Source organism: Siphateles boraxobius, unplaced genomic scaffold (genome assembly GCF_051911475.1).
Source record: "Siphateles boraxobius isolate OS27281-9 unplaced genomic scaffold, OSU_SipBor_1 130, whole genome shotgun sequence".
NCBI classification, from domain to species: domain Eukaryota; kingdom Metazoa; phylum Chordata; class Actinopteri; order Cypriniformes; family Leuciscidae; genus Siphateles; species Siphateles boraxobius.
Genome location: NW_027508734.1, coordinates 19,878,476 through 19,893,754, shown reverse-complemented (window position 1 = coordinate 19,893,754; position 15,279 = coordinate 19,878,476). Strand labels below are relative to the sequence as shown.

At 36.0% G+C, this 15,279-nt stretch overlaps 1 protein-coding gene across 1 annotated transcript in view; it reads right to left on the bottom strand.

The window, feature by feature from the left end:
- dok4 (docking protein 4) overlaps positions 1–2,734 on the bottom strand; it is a 48,080-nt gene extending 45,346 nt beyond the window's left edge. The window contains exon 1 of the mRNA XM_077228433.1: positions 2,420–2,734. The gene's annotated coding sequence lies outside the window, so the exon portion shown is untranslated. The remainder of the gene's footprint in view (positions 1–2,419) is intronic.
- Between the last annotated feature and the right edge of the window lie 12,545 nt (positions 2,735–15,279).

Genomic DNA, 15,279 nt, shown 5'->3' with positions numbered 1-15,279 from the left:
TTATATATACCACACATATGCAAGCACACTCCCAATACCAAAGAAGCAAACCCACACGAAAGTATTAAATTCTTCCACATAAACATTGTGTACTACGCACCTCCACAGCAACAGTGTCCGTTCTGCCCACTAATCATATTGCATTTAATTACATGAGTTGGATTATACTGGAGAAACCCAAGGTCAGCAGGACAAGAGCCTAGACTCACTTAGGGAAACATCCACCCCCTCAGTGGTCAAATTCAACGTTACAGCTTTTTAGATGTGAATGAGACTAAAATTAAGAAAGCATAGAGAAAAGGATGGAAGACAAACGGTTGACATTTTATGTTTTGCCAGGCTAATTCCAATACTTGCTGTCTCATGCAAACATGGTTTGCCTACTTACTAATGTCTTTTCTAAACACGATTATAGTCTATTAATGCTTCTGTAGCAAAAATGTTACATCAAAAACACTGCAAACAAAAATCCAAAAGAAGTGTAACCTCTTCAGTTGACTCAAGTGACAAGACTGACATTTAAGAAATGGGCTTCATTCAATCACTACCAAGCATTAAATCAGCATAGTCGTGTTTAGTTTAAAGGGGTTACAGGTTAATAAGTGTGTATCCACCGTAATCTTTATTGTGCTCGAAAGCAGTTTAAACACCGTCATGGTAATAAGCTATCACGTTGATGGATAAGATGATTTTTTTTTTTTACTTTCTATGTTATACAGCCAAGGAGGATTTGCAGACTAATTTATTATGAGCTTTAGTGAAGCGGGTTATGCTCAGAGAGATAAGGCTCAGATTAAATGCTGTCCTTTATCAGCATGCAGCACATTCAAAATACACTGTTTCAATTTAATTAATTGCCCAGAAGACAAGGTGCAAGGCAATTATTTTCCATACTTAGACATTCGTGTGAAAATATGGACAATAAGGACAGTAAATGGGAACATATCCAGGAACAGAGCTCTTTTTTGCCTCTAGTTGCATCTCAAAATCTACTGTTCTGTCTTCCTAGACTGCTTTTTAGGCACCAGATGAGTCAGCTGAGCCAATCGCCGCACACGCCTATAAAACCCAAAATATAAATCACTAGATTTAGAGATATAAGCCGTGTCCGAAAACATCCGTCCACTAATCCCTACATAGAATGTGGTAGTTAAGTGCACTGTGTCAGCAAGGACTGAACAAAAAGAAGTGAGTGAATTTGGATGCTGATCGAGTGAGTCGAGCAGGGCTTCCTGATGATGACCCTAGAAAATGCCTGTTAATGGCCAGTCAAGAAAAATGGCCCGTTACTACGTAGAAAACAATCAGTCATGAACACCAGCACTGCAACAATATTGCAATTTATATATTATTAATCTTTATTTGAAGTTACTTCTCAAATGGATTAGTTAGCCAGAATATTTTAGGTTTCCTCTCTTATAGCTCTTCTCAAATTGGTTTGTTGTTTTCCCAGCCAAGATGATGCCTTGTTTTTTTTTCATCTGGACTTCTAAGCTAATTTATCTCTCAAAAGTTTTATGCGCAGCATTTATAGAAAAAATATCAATAATGTCCTCTGAGGCCATTTTTATTTTAGCACATTGTCGTAGAAACTGTTTTTTGCATAAGTTAACTATTCTAACTATTGTTATATTGAAAAAAGAGACTGCGGAGTGACATTGTGACATGAAAGTCACAATGCTAGTGGGTTGTCGTAGGTAAAGGTGAAATATCCGGTTAGTTTGTAAGTTATAGCCTACTTAAATTTGCAAAATACAACACATACAAATGAGTACAGAAGATAATTACCAGTTATTATTTAACATATATATAATCTTACAATTAAAAATATTAATTGATACTGGTATGAAAGACTTTTTTGTACAGATTAAGTATAAACAGTGGGTGATAGGTTCCTTGGTGATAGGGCATATAAAATATAGATTACATATTTTGACTGCTCATTGCCGCGATTGACCAATCAGAATTAAGTATTCTAGAGCCATACAATAAAAAAAACTAGCAATATATAAAAAACTAGCAATAACAACAAAGGCAGGGCATAACACAAACACAGAATTGTAATTTAAAGACCTGCTGGGCATAATCACATAAAAAGCAAGAGTCATGTGAGCAGTTGAATGGACCTGTACAGGTTAATTAGCTATCCTGGGTCTGAAGATGCACTTCTCAACTAAACTATATGCTTCATTTCAAACACACTCACATGAAACAAACGCAGCATTAAAAAAAAGGGATGCTGTTGTTGCACAAAAAGTTGATTAAAGGAGTAAACATGTAGTGGTGGACATTTGCTGACAAAAAAAAATAGCAAATTAAAACAACACAATTCTTAATTGGTACCACTTTCTTTCACTAGCATTTTTTTTTAGTGTGACTGAAGCAAAGATCTACAGCACATGAACTTTCGTAAACCTACCTGGATGATGTTCAGCTGAAGGTGCGGCCCCTTCCGAGAGGACAGCTGCTTTTAAAATGTGAAAATGCGATGTTTCTGCTTGTGCCGAAACAGAAGGAAAAAAATATGCACGCAAGTTTTCTTAGAAAAGAAATGTGTTCGGACATTAGACCTGCGGACAGTATTCCAAGTGACTCTTCTTGGTTATCGTCTAGGGTTTCAGGACGAGACACTGTGCAGCGCGTGTGAATCTCAAGCTCTAAACACACACGCACACACACACACGGCTGTTTCACTCTCAGCTGTCTGTCTCCAGCTCGCAGACAACAAAAGTCCACCTTTTACCGTAGTGTGTTGAAGAAGAGCGCAAAAGAAATAACGAATGGGTTTGCTGTTATTTATTTATTTATTTAGTCTAGAATTATTCTTTGTCGTTATCGGACACTGAGGAAGGAGTCTCCATCAAGAAACATTTCATAGTTTGGTAACACTTTACAATGAAGTCTAATTTGTTCTCATTAGTTAATGCATTAGCTAACATGTATATATATTTTAAAGCATTTATTACAGTAATCTTAATGTCAGTAAAAAAAAGGGTTGTTCATGCTAGCTTACGGTACAACAAATGTTAACAAATACAATTTCAGTTTTTGAAAATGTATAAAATGCTGCAATTAGGGCCTACTGTATTACTAATTTTTTTAGAAGTGTTGTTCATTGTTCATGTAGTTAAATGAAACCTTATTGTAACAATATTTTTTATCATTTATAATTCTTTAACTTATAGAGCTTTATATTTAAGCTTTATTGTTTGGTCAAATGTATTAATGAAAAATTAAATGTTGAGAGGGAACTGTGAAATCGGTAATGGAGAAATCTCTTTTATAAGGCCTTTATGGAGACATACACTCTTAAAAATAGATATCAATAGAACCATAGATACTAATAAAGAACTGGAAAAGGGTTCTTTAGATCAGACTGAGGCTGAGACTATCATCACTGTGCGCTTAAGCAAGGCACATAAACCTTATTAAGTTGCTTGAAGAAGATGCCATGAATTGATGTGTCAAAAAAAATCTCACATTAAGTAATCAATTTGCTAGTAAAAGCTTTCAATATAAACGTAAAAAACAATTTCTGTCAAATTTAACAGTAACTTTCTGGCAACAATTATCCAGTAGTTGCTGTATTTCATTCAACAGTAAAATAACTGTAACACTAACAACAGTAGTGTTTAACATACTGTACAATTAAATACAGCATTTTACTGATTTTTTTACAATGTTGAAATACAGTATTACACCATTGATTATTAATAATACTGTATAGTATTATTTTTATTTATTTTATAGTGCTACTGTATAACCTGTAGAATATGTAAGAAACCTATTATTGTTAACCTATTAAACCTGTTATTTCAACTGTTGATGGGAAATAGAAAAAAGAACAATTGAAGCTTTAACTTTACAAAAAAAGTTTACAGTGTATTTTTAAACAATACATTAGTAATAATAATAGTAATAATGGCATATAATACAACAATTAAAATCTGTTTTAAAACAAGACTACTGAACAATTTATTATTAATTATTAAAATCTGTGAACAATTCATGTATCAAAAAGTATCCTGAACAGGTAAAATACAAACTTGCAAAACAGTAGAACATAGAAAGTGATGGTGAACGGGGTGGTGATGGCGCAGTGGATAAGACACATGCCTTTGGTGTGAGAGACCTGGGTTCGAATCCACTGTGAGACACCAATGTGTCCCTGAGCAAGACACTTAACCCCTAGTTGCTCTAGAGGCGTGTGACCTCTGAAATATAGCAATTGTAAGTCGCTTTGGATAAAAGCGTCAGCTAAATGAATAAATGTAAATGTAAAGTAAGACAGCTGAGTATGAAGGCCAGGTGAGGAGGATACTGATGGTGTCAAGTGGAAGAAGAGCGACAGCACTTCTGATAATCCTGCAAGTAATGATAAGCACAAATCAATCATTGTGGCAAAACATACAATTATTCATCAAAAAAACCTAACTCATATAATCAACACCTTTAAATGATTGTGCATGGGGCCCCGCAGTAACTGAAAATTGTAAGCCTATCATGGTATCCACCTTATTTTTCAAGTAAGAGTGGGCACGGCCAATTGTAAATGGATTGTGTCTGGCTTCCGGTGTCATCCGCTTCCAATTATTTCTAGCTGTACAAAAAAGCTTGTTATGCTGCTTGATATTGCAAACTGGTATTTCTTACCCTGTTATTTTAGTGTATTGTATTTGTCATAATTGTAAACACACTAGTGCAAATAGTTTTACCATTTACAGCACTTTGTTATTCTTCCTGTTATTTCCCTATATTGGCTAATCCCGGAAGTCTCACACATTTGCAGAAAATAGCTTAATTCCACGTCAAAAAATAAGGTGGATATACTGCTTGCATGTTGTGTGGCAGAGTTTTTTTTTTTTTTTTTTTTACAATGTACACCAACTGCAGAAAAACCTAACAGTAGGTAAGATTTACTAAATATAAAATTTCTGTCTGCCATTGTGTTTTTAACTTCAATCATGCCCAACAGATGTGCCTGTTTCAGGCAATTCACTCATTAATTTGCTTTATAAAAGCTTAGATGTTGACAAACATGTAACAATACCCTCATATCACGATTCTATACATATCATGATACTGATCTCACGATACAATATTATTGCCATACTCTAAGACATGATAAAAGGTTAACAAAAAATGTACGGTTAATTAAAATGCTAAATTTGATATTACAATATGTGTGTAAATTAATTGGCTTGGACTTGGTGCTGGAAACCCAATGCACAGGACAATAATGACACCAAAATAAAAATATTCATGATTCTGAAGCTGAAAACTCTGCATTGTGTATAATTGCGTGAATTATACACAATATATACTGTCACTATCAATTAAAATTAAAATTAAAATTAATTCTGAACAAAAATGCTATCTTGGTTCCAAATGCTGTACCTTTTGATTACTTTGTGCAAACATGACAAAATTTGATCCAGATGCAGCTGACATGTAGACTTCACCAAAAAAGGATGTTTTTCCTACCTTATTTCCTGAGTTATTCCATGTCAAATAGGAAAGATATTAAAAATAAAAATATTGAAATATATTTTGTCTTTTCTCAACCGTTTCTTGGCATGAGAATGTCTAAATGTAATGTACTTTATATTTTCAAAAAATATGAAAAGTTTTCCATCTAACGATACCTACCTTTTGACTATCCTTGCTATAGTTTTGGAGTTATGCGTCTTTAGTTTTGTGTGTGTCACTCAGAAAAAACAACTCTAAACTGTAAAAATGCTCTCTGTTGCAGTCACACATCTGTGTGTGTGTGTTTTTTTGTTTGTTTGTTTGAGTGTGTGTTTGAGTGTGTGTTTGAGTGTGTGTGTGTGTGTGTTTGTGTGTGTGTGTGTGTGTGTGTGTGTGTGTGTGTGTGTGTGTGTGTGTGTGTGTGTGTGTGTGTGTGTGTGTGTGTGTGTGTGTGTGTGTGTGTGTGATAGAAAGTTCGTTCCACTTTGTGTTTATGCTCTAGGACCAGACCTTGATTTAAATGTAGAATATTTAAGATTTATACAGGATGCTTTTTTTTTAATTTTCCGATTCAATTTCAAAGTGGGGTCAATCTGACCTAAGGACCTAAAACGGTAAAAAAAAAAAAAAATGTATACCTTTAGAACAACCAAATCAAGCCCAGATTTTTTGTGCGTTTTTTAGATAGATTATTTAGGAAAAGTCACAGTCTCATGCAACTGAGATGAAGGTAACACTTTTTAAAAATGAAAGAAAAGTCCAGCGGGGTCAACTGGACCCCAATGACCGATTAAGGGTTAAATTGACAGTATCATGTCCCAAACTACATCGAAACCTAGAGTATCATGTACACAGCTTAAAGTAATATCTTGAGAATAAATTAAATAGGCCTACATTGAATATCGAAATCGTGGCCAGCTATTCAACTAATTGAAGTTATTAGCTAGAATCCATATGAATGTCATGAAAATATTAAGATTTATTACTCACCAGATGACGAAGTTCCAGGTCGGCAGAGAAGACAGGCACAATGGACTGCCACTGGCATCACAGAAAAACTCTTTCAAATGCGCTCCCAAGCACCCCCCACTGACAGAAATGAAGGGTTTTAATGCACGGTCACCCAGTCCTGAAAATGTTATGTAAGAATTAATGTTAGTAGGCTGGCAATTTTACCTGCAAAATTGTGTGTGGTGTTTTGCGCGGTCAATTTGCACTGCTCTATTTAGATTTACAGTAACTGATCATTTCCCAGAATGCATTGTAAATCTACAGTAACATACTGTCAACTGTGTGCACAGTACAGAACTGTAGAGAATACAAAATAATACTGTGAAAACAACCAAATCTACAGGAACATACTGTACACATGTTATACAGCAAGAAACTGTTGAGAAAAACAGTAAATACTGGAAAACAACAGAAATAATTTACATTGCCATTACACTGCTTTTATTAGCATTCAAATGATCAGTGCAATCATTCTTGGTAACAAAATATTATGCGGATATGAATTTTGAAATATGGATGTTTTGTCTGTGTGCATTCTCACAGACGTCGCAACAGAGGCGCTCGGGTGCTGCATGAGGCCCAAGAGAGCCACTCACTTCCAGGGTAAATGATGGATCTTTGGTGGGAGCATTCAAGTGAGTCTGCTATTGCTGACGTTGGAGTTTCTAGGCTAGATACGTCATCATCATCACTCACAATGAATGCTGATCAGTCTTTTTAAAAATGAGTTATGAACATTTAAAAAAGAAAAAAAACCTGTGTCTGAACACCAAAGATTTTTGGTGAGGTTGAAACGCAGTTCTAAGAAAACAGAAAACAGTTCTAAGTCATTAAGAAGCAGCATTAAACATTTAGTCTCTAATCACGTGTCATTTTAAGTTTTGATGTCAGAATTGATTGCCCCCAGCTGGTTTGAAGTGGGACACGCATATGGACCACTTGGGGTCATCTCAGATTTATCATAGCAAAAAAATTCCACTCTCTCCTTGTCCTCGGTTCTCATGGAAACAGAGGCAGGAAAAGTGATGCACAGCAAAGCAGTAGAGAAGAATGACAGCGGAGGATTACGCACCAGTGTGAGGGATAAACCGCTATTATAGCAAGTTGCAAAAGAATCAGGTTGTCAACTTACATTTCTAAGATTGATAGTATTTTGGATACTGATTTGTGCTTGCTTAGTTCCACCATTTTACATTTAGATTACCTTTGTTATTGTCAAATGAACTTAAAAGTTAACCTTCAAAACACTGATAATTTTAAGTCCCCCTGTAGTCATTAATTGTATCACTTAAAACTCATCTCTGATCACCAAAATTACATATTTAAAAGTTTTTTCCTTGCGAAAAATGCCTTCATGTCTTAAAATAACTTGAATGTTACCTCATTGCCTCATTTAGTATAAACAGTTCTATGAATATGCAAATTATCCCCGCCTCCACGCACTCACACCAGCTCAGAGATGCACACGTTGACCTAATTGGTTACAAGGTCGTTTGTGACGTCAGAAACGAACCCGATTTCAAACCATGTTTTTGAAACTGTCTTTGGTTCACTGCAGTTTTAAGGAGAAAATGCTCAGCAATAGTGCTGACTTGTGAATTTGCACATGGTTTGTCTTAAAGCATATTAAAAACTCAACATAGACATATAAACAACATTAAAAACTTGATTTTCACCACAGGGGGACTTTAATAACACTTTAAAATGTGATCTTTAGCCAATTTCGAAATAAGTATCCTTTTTTCATACTGTAGATTATAATGATAAATTCACTTGCATAATTCATCACTTGCAGAAATTGCAGAAATTCACTTTCATAATTTACTTGCCTCCTGGAAAATTTAATTTAAGCCTCTATTTAGTCCAGGGTAAGTCCACAGAAGCTAAGTAACTAGTAGCTAGTTTTACCTCTGCACTTTATTCGGTTGCACCATTTGTCCTTAAGGCAGAATAGCTCGTAGGTCTTAAGCTCTCCGTAATGTAATTCATAGTCGCATAATATGACGTTTAGGCTACCCTCAAAATTCCAATAGCAGCCTTCCAATACGTGAGCAAATGTTGTGTTTAAATGCTGTGAATTTAAGTTTATCCTTCATTCTAACTTCTTTTGCCTCATGTAACTAAAAATAAGTTTCCTTTAAACACAATACCACTTAGTCATGAATAACATAATTTGTTTTTATAATTAGGTTAAATAACGTTAAGAAACCAAAATCAATAAGGATCAATAAATAAAAACTGATACAAAAAAACAACATAAAAAATGACATTTATTTATTATGACTGATTTTATTGGACATACACGTCCATGTTTAGGACGGGTATGTGTTGATGAGCCGCTAACAAAGTAATCTTTGTGTCCATTTACATCAAAACTAGGCTAAGTTGTAACTCATGCACAGCTGGGGCAACCGAACCCCTGAGTAATTCTAGTCTTCCTCCAGGAAATCATGGTCATCTGGTTTGTTCTCCAAAGGTTGTGGCTCTCAATTTTACACCTGTCAGTAATTCATCCAACTGGTCAGATCTTTTTTTGCAGGTCCTCTGCCAGCCTTAAACCTCTCTCTTTGGGACGTCAGCAGCAGTCATTTTTGTGGTATATTTTTATACTCTGTAGTGTAAACCCACAGATTTCACAAAACAGAAAGGTAATAAAGCTGATTATTCAATCTTACCTGAAGTTGTTGTATTATTCTAGTAGAAGTGTGTTAATTTGCATTGAATTAATTACAAATGTTTTTCCTGGCATTCCTTTGATTCCACAGGTGATGTTTGCAGCCTTTCTTTGCTATGAGTTTTCTTTTGTTCAGTAAAGTTTTTTGATTGCAGTCTTTTTTCTGCTCTCATTATTTTCCTTGGACTTGATTTTAAGCTTTTCTTGGTTCATTGTAAGTTTTATAGATAACCTCGTGCTAATTCAGATTAGCACATTTGGTTTTAAATGATTCTTGTTTATTTTAGTTCAGTGGCCTATAAGCCAGCTTCAGTTGCTACCCAGGTAAGTTTAACAATAGTTTGAGCAAACTCTGTTTTTTTCGGGCTCAAGAAGGCGGATCGGCTTTTAGCAGGTTTCATCGCCATGGTAATTTACGCTACACGGCTAACCTGCTCCGGAGTATGGTTTTATTCTGGGTTAGAGATCAAATACCAAAAAGTTTGCAGACCAAAACCCATTGGCAATTTATCCGTTATCAACGCTAACATAATTTTTTTTTTTTACTTATCAGCCAGAAGTTAAATAACAGTGAATTTCTGGTGCCAACTGAGAATGTATAAGAGAAACTCATACATCGCTTATTCTAATTCAGTTCATAGGAAAAGCAAGTAAATGGGAGGACCATGAATGGGGGAGGAGCAGGAGGGCCGGAATTTGTTCCAAAAAATGGTGCCGCCACACTGATAAGACTGTGTGATAACGTTGACAGAGGGAGACAGCAGGGGACAAGAGGCAGACATGAGGGCAAGTGATGACAAGCAGAGGCTCATGCCCGCATGCACTTGCATTTATTCACATACACAGAGACGAAGTGCAGATACCATTTGTGCAACTACTGTATACTTAAAGGGATAGTTCACCCAAAAATGAAAATTATGTCAGTATTTACTCACCCTCATGTTGTTCCAACCCCGTAAGACCTTCGTTCATCTTCGGAACACGAATTAAGATATTTTTGATGAAATCTGAGAGCTGCATCATTCCTCCATACTCCTCCATAGGCTTCTTGAGGGATTGAAACTTGCCGGCCTCGAAAAGTTATTAAAGACATCGTTAAAATAGTCCAAGTGACTACAGTGGCTCAATCTTAAGTTTATCAAACGACGAGAATACTTTTTGTGCACAAAAACAAACAAAAATAACGACTTTATTTCAACTATTCATTTCCTCCTCTTTGGGCCTCTAGTCAGTTAAACTAGTGTAATTGCCTAGAGCTACGTCACACGTAGGCTCACTATTGGCCGACGATGGTCATGTGGTTGATGCGTGTGACATACAACAACAGATCATACGCTGTTAAACTAGTAACCTGACTCGAGGCCCAGAGAGAAGGAAATGAATAGTTGAAATAAAGTCGTTATTTTTGTTTGTTTTTGCGCACAAAAAGTATTCTCGTCGTTTGATAAACTTAAGATTGAGCCACTGTAGTCACTTGACCTATTTTAACAATGTCTTTAATAACTTTTCGAGGCCGGCAAGTTCAATCCCTCAAGAAGCCTATGGAGCCTAACGGTTGTTGGTTGTATGGAAATAAATCTGAATGTGAGTTTCCACCTGAATTTAAGAAAGGGGCTTGGTTTAAGCAGACTGAGGGGCCGTTGACAAGACACCATTTTCAACTAAAAACGGAAAACCTTCTATGCGTTTTGGCTGTTCATTTACATGACTTTTGAAAACAATACCGTTATTGTTTTTGTGTAAACTATAAAAACATAAATTTGTGAAAACGGTGACTTCATGCGCATGCATATACAGTACAAGTCTACATATATATGTATCTGTTATATGTAAATATTATCTGTTCAGTTGCATAGTTTTCCTTTACAAAGTGACATCGCCAACTACTGGCCTGGCATGCATAACGCAGTGTTTTAAGTCATTTATGCTGATTCTTGTTTTGTAGGATTGTTTTTACAACGGTGTCATCTGTATATGAAAAACGCAAAGGATTTTTTTTCTTCCATTTTTAGCACATCTTTGTCTTGGAAATTTAGTACCCTTAATATTTGGAGAAGTCTGGTATACGTCACCAGAGATAAACCTGCTGTTTTAACTGAAGATCGAGTTAATAACTTATTTTTTTAACAGAATTATGAGGTAAAAAATAAATAAACAAATCATTAAGTTCAATAACATTCATTTAGAAATTGCTGACTTTTAATACAGATATCAAACTGTCCCGTTTTTAATTCCCTTGGTTAATTTTGGTTAAGTCAAATAAATAGATGTTCAATCGATCCACTGTGTTGTCCAACTGAGATAATGTCCTAGAAGTCATTACAGCAATACTGTACAGAAATACAGCAAATATCATTACACTCTGTTAATGATCAAATTTATATTGTCAGAGTAAGAACAGAGATTGGCTGTCTTTTTACATTATAGTACTTTTTTTTCTTAACTCCACACGCCTTTCTGTTTTCTCTCTCTCTCTCTCTCTCTCTCTCTCTCTCTCTCTCTCTCTCTCTCTCTCTCTCTCTCTTTCTATATTGCACAAACTCAGATACACAACCCTCTATAGTTTAATTGAGTGCAGAGGACAAACACTTAGGAGACACAGCAGCAGTCTAAAAGCATCCAGTGCGAGACATTTCATAAATGAGTGTAATCGTGGCCATATGGCAGCTTCTGAGAGCCTGAACCACATGTCTGGAAAAAATATCACTGACTCCTCATTTCACACAGCTCTGCCAGCCCAGCTCTCCTGAATCACTTAATACCTGTTTTTCTGCACATCACAGCATGCCTGATTTGTATGTGAATTCAGACACTCACACACACACACACACACACACACACACACACACACACACACACACACACACACACACACACACACACACACGCGCACACACACACACACACACACACACACACACACACACACACTCACACACACACACTCACACACACACACACACACACACACACACGCACGCACACGCACGCACACACACACGCACTCACGCACGCACGCACGCACACACATAGGACAAAATACATTTTTTAAAATAAAACATTGTATAAAATAGTAAATTGCTAGAACTCCACAGCTGAGATAAGAGGGAATGCAGATGGGATTGTGGGAAGGTGAGCGAGCTGAAAAAAATCCAGTGTGGAAAAAAACACACACACCTACATTTTCTATAAATATTGAACAAATAGATTTTGATTGAAGTACCACCACTCTTTTGATATAGCTGACCAAAGCTTAAGAAGAAAAAACAAAGCCCTGATCTCTGGAGATCTATCATCATATCTTGTTCGCATCATGTCTTAAATCCTCTGACACCAATTCCACACAATCTTTATCAAAGCCTTTCTTCTCCCTGTATTCTCCTCAAAATAGCTATTTTACACTAACATATGTCTCTTTTCATTGCCTTTAGCATGGCGTCATTTTTTACAACCTTATATAGGAGTGCTATAGATCCAGTGAGTTTCATGTCACTAATTATGCCATCAGTCACTGCTGTCCTATAATGAATTGTTTCTATAATGTACGGTTTACTGGTCCAAGCCCAATGTTTTCGCAAGCATTGCAACTTGCAGTCTTCTATTTTATACTCAACGTTATCAAGTAGAAAATGAAAACCTGCATGCAGGCGTACAAAATTGAAATAATAATCACCATAAAGCAGAGCGGCTTACAATTTATGACCTCATTAAAAACAGAGGCATCAGAGGAATGTTTTTATAGAAATAATTTTGTAATCCATTGTTGTGAATAAAATAAGCAGTTCTGTGCAATAACAACAAGGTATCTTTATTTAAACTCTATTTTTTCTGCCTTCACTCTTTCTGTTTCTGTCTTCAGAACAGAAGCAATAGAGGGGGAAAAAAGGAGAGGAAGAAAAAAAAATACTGCCCACTGCATCAGATTTAAGTGTTCTAATATTTGTGTAAGTCTTACTATCTAATGTTGTTCTTTTGTCTTCAAATCAGGGTTGGACAAAATTCAGATTTTAATGACTGGCTCACTTTTAATTCATGAGTGTGAATTTGAATGGAATTGGCCACATCGCACAGGAAGTTGAATTGGATTGACAGAAAGATGCATTCTGGGAAATGAAGTTCTATTGTTCTATCTATCGATCTGTCTGTAAGCTTAGTAACGCCATTATTCAAAGCAAAATGTGCTTTTCTAGTCAAAATTACATTAAAATGAATCTCTTTCAATTTCAATTCCTTTTACTTCTGCTTCCTTAAATTCAAATGACAATCATTCTGTTTGCTACCTCAGTTCAAATTCAACAACTCAATTGGAATTTTAAAGCCATTCTCAATTCAATAACTCAACAAGTCTGTTTTAAATAAAGATTCATTCTGTTGCACATGCAATACTTTGACATGTTTTTCTCTTCCAACGAGCTTCACAAACTAATAAGTCTCCTGCAACCTGCCATAAGCTTCCTCCTCACTATCTGTCCCCAGATTCTTCACAGAACACTGTTTCAATATTTTCTCTGATGTCACTGCATAAAGTTTCCGCAGAGATGGAGATCGTGCTGTTTGGAGCCGATTCAGTTTGAGTGGAAATCAAATTTTAATTAATTTGCGAATGAATTGGAAAGTGCGATAAATATTGAGTAGAGACAAAAGCTGCAAGTTGCATGTAATGCAAATGTGTTCACTGCTGCTGTGTTATGGAATTTTTAGTTTATAATGTCAGAGAGAATAGTGTGAATGAATTCTAATGAGGAAACAAACAAAAAGAATTCTTAATCACTCATGAAAAAACACAAGAAGAGCACACCCACTTCACATTTTTTGTGGGATCCATTATCCATGAACTTTTTTCATGGAACAATCAATCAACTTGAACTTGAGCATTTATGCAAAGAGATGGGAGGTTTTTGGATATATATTAACAAGAATTCAAAAGAATTGAGGATGTTTTTCACACACATTAATTGCCAGAATAATTCTCCTAAATTACCATTCAGAGGTGAAAGAGAAAACATTGTAAACAGCTCCAAGGCAAATGAAGAAAGAATAGAAGTGGATCAATGGGGAGAAAAACATCCCTGCTGCTTGATAAATTAGGTGAGAATTCTTCGCTCATTTATTGCCAGATGGTTAATGTTGCCATATCAGTTGGCGTGCTGTTCAGAAATGATGGGATGAGGTGCACCTAAAAGCCAGCCGAACGATATGCAAACTGTCTTGAGAATGGAGCTCAAATTGGATATTTATGATGTATTTATTGTTTCTTGGCATTGTCTCTGGTAATCTTGTAGCGAGATAGCACATTTCACAGTGATAATAAGAGCATCTATTATCTGTGTGGATGATGGATGGAAGTAGTAAAAAAGAAAGCAACTCCTGTAGCTGAATGAATTAGGGTAAAGCCCTTTTGGCTTCAATACAAGATCCTGGCACTGAATCTTTCTCTTCCTTTTCTCTCTCATTAAGAGCAAACTGCTGTTTTCCACAAAGAGACTCACATTCACATACAGATTCAAATTCACCCTTTCGCATGCATGCAGAGAGCTACACATTATTATTTTACAAGCAGAAAATTAGGTTCTGGCCACGGTTTGTTTTCTTAACACCTCTCACCACAGGCTGCCCTGTCTGAAGAAAATTGCACATGGTAAGAGGTGTGCAGAAGTACAGCTTTCTATATTCAGTGGCCCTTCAGTAGATATTTTTGTAACTGTTTTTAACTAAAACACTGTAAAAGGTTGCATTTGCAGTATGCAAAATCTACATTACTGTTCAAACTCTGTTTGTTTCCACATGAAGTACAATTTCCATCCATCCTTTTGTAATGTTCAGCTTCAAATATCATAATGGCAAATAATTTTTTGTACAGTGCATTTTTATAGTTCATTAATCTTGGGGAGTATGGTAAATCTGTTTTCTGCAGTAAAGTTTTGGAAATAACGTAATTGCCTCTCTACATGTGTGCTGTTACCGCTGCGCTGTTCTCTTTGCTCCATCTCCACTATCCAACATAATGATTCCACAGCAGATCATTATTACTAGCCCCCAGCTGTCTCTGCCCCCTATTGCATGGACACAGTCCAACTGTGTCTACCACAGTTGTCTCCAATCACTGGTAGACACTGGTAGCATGT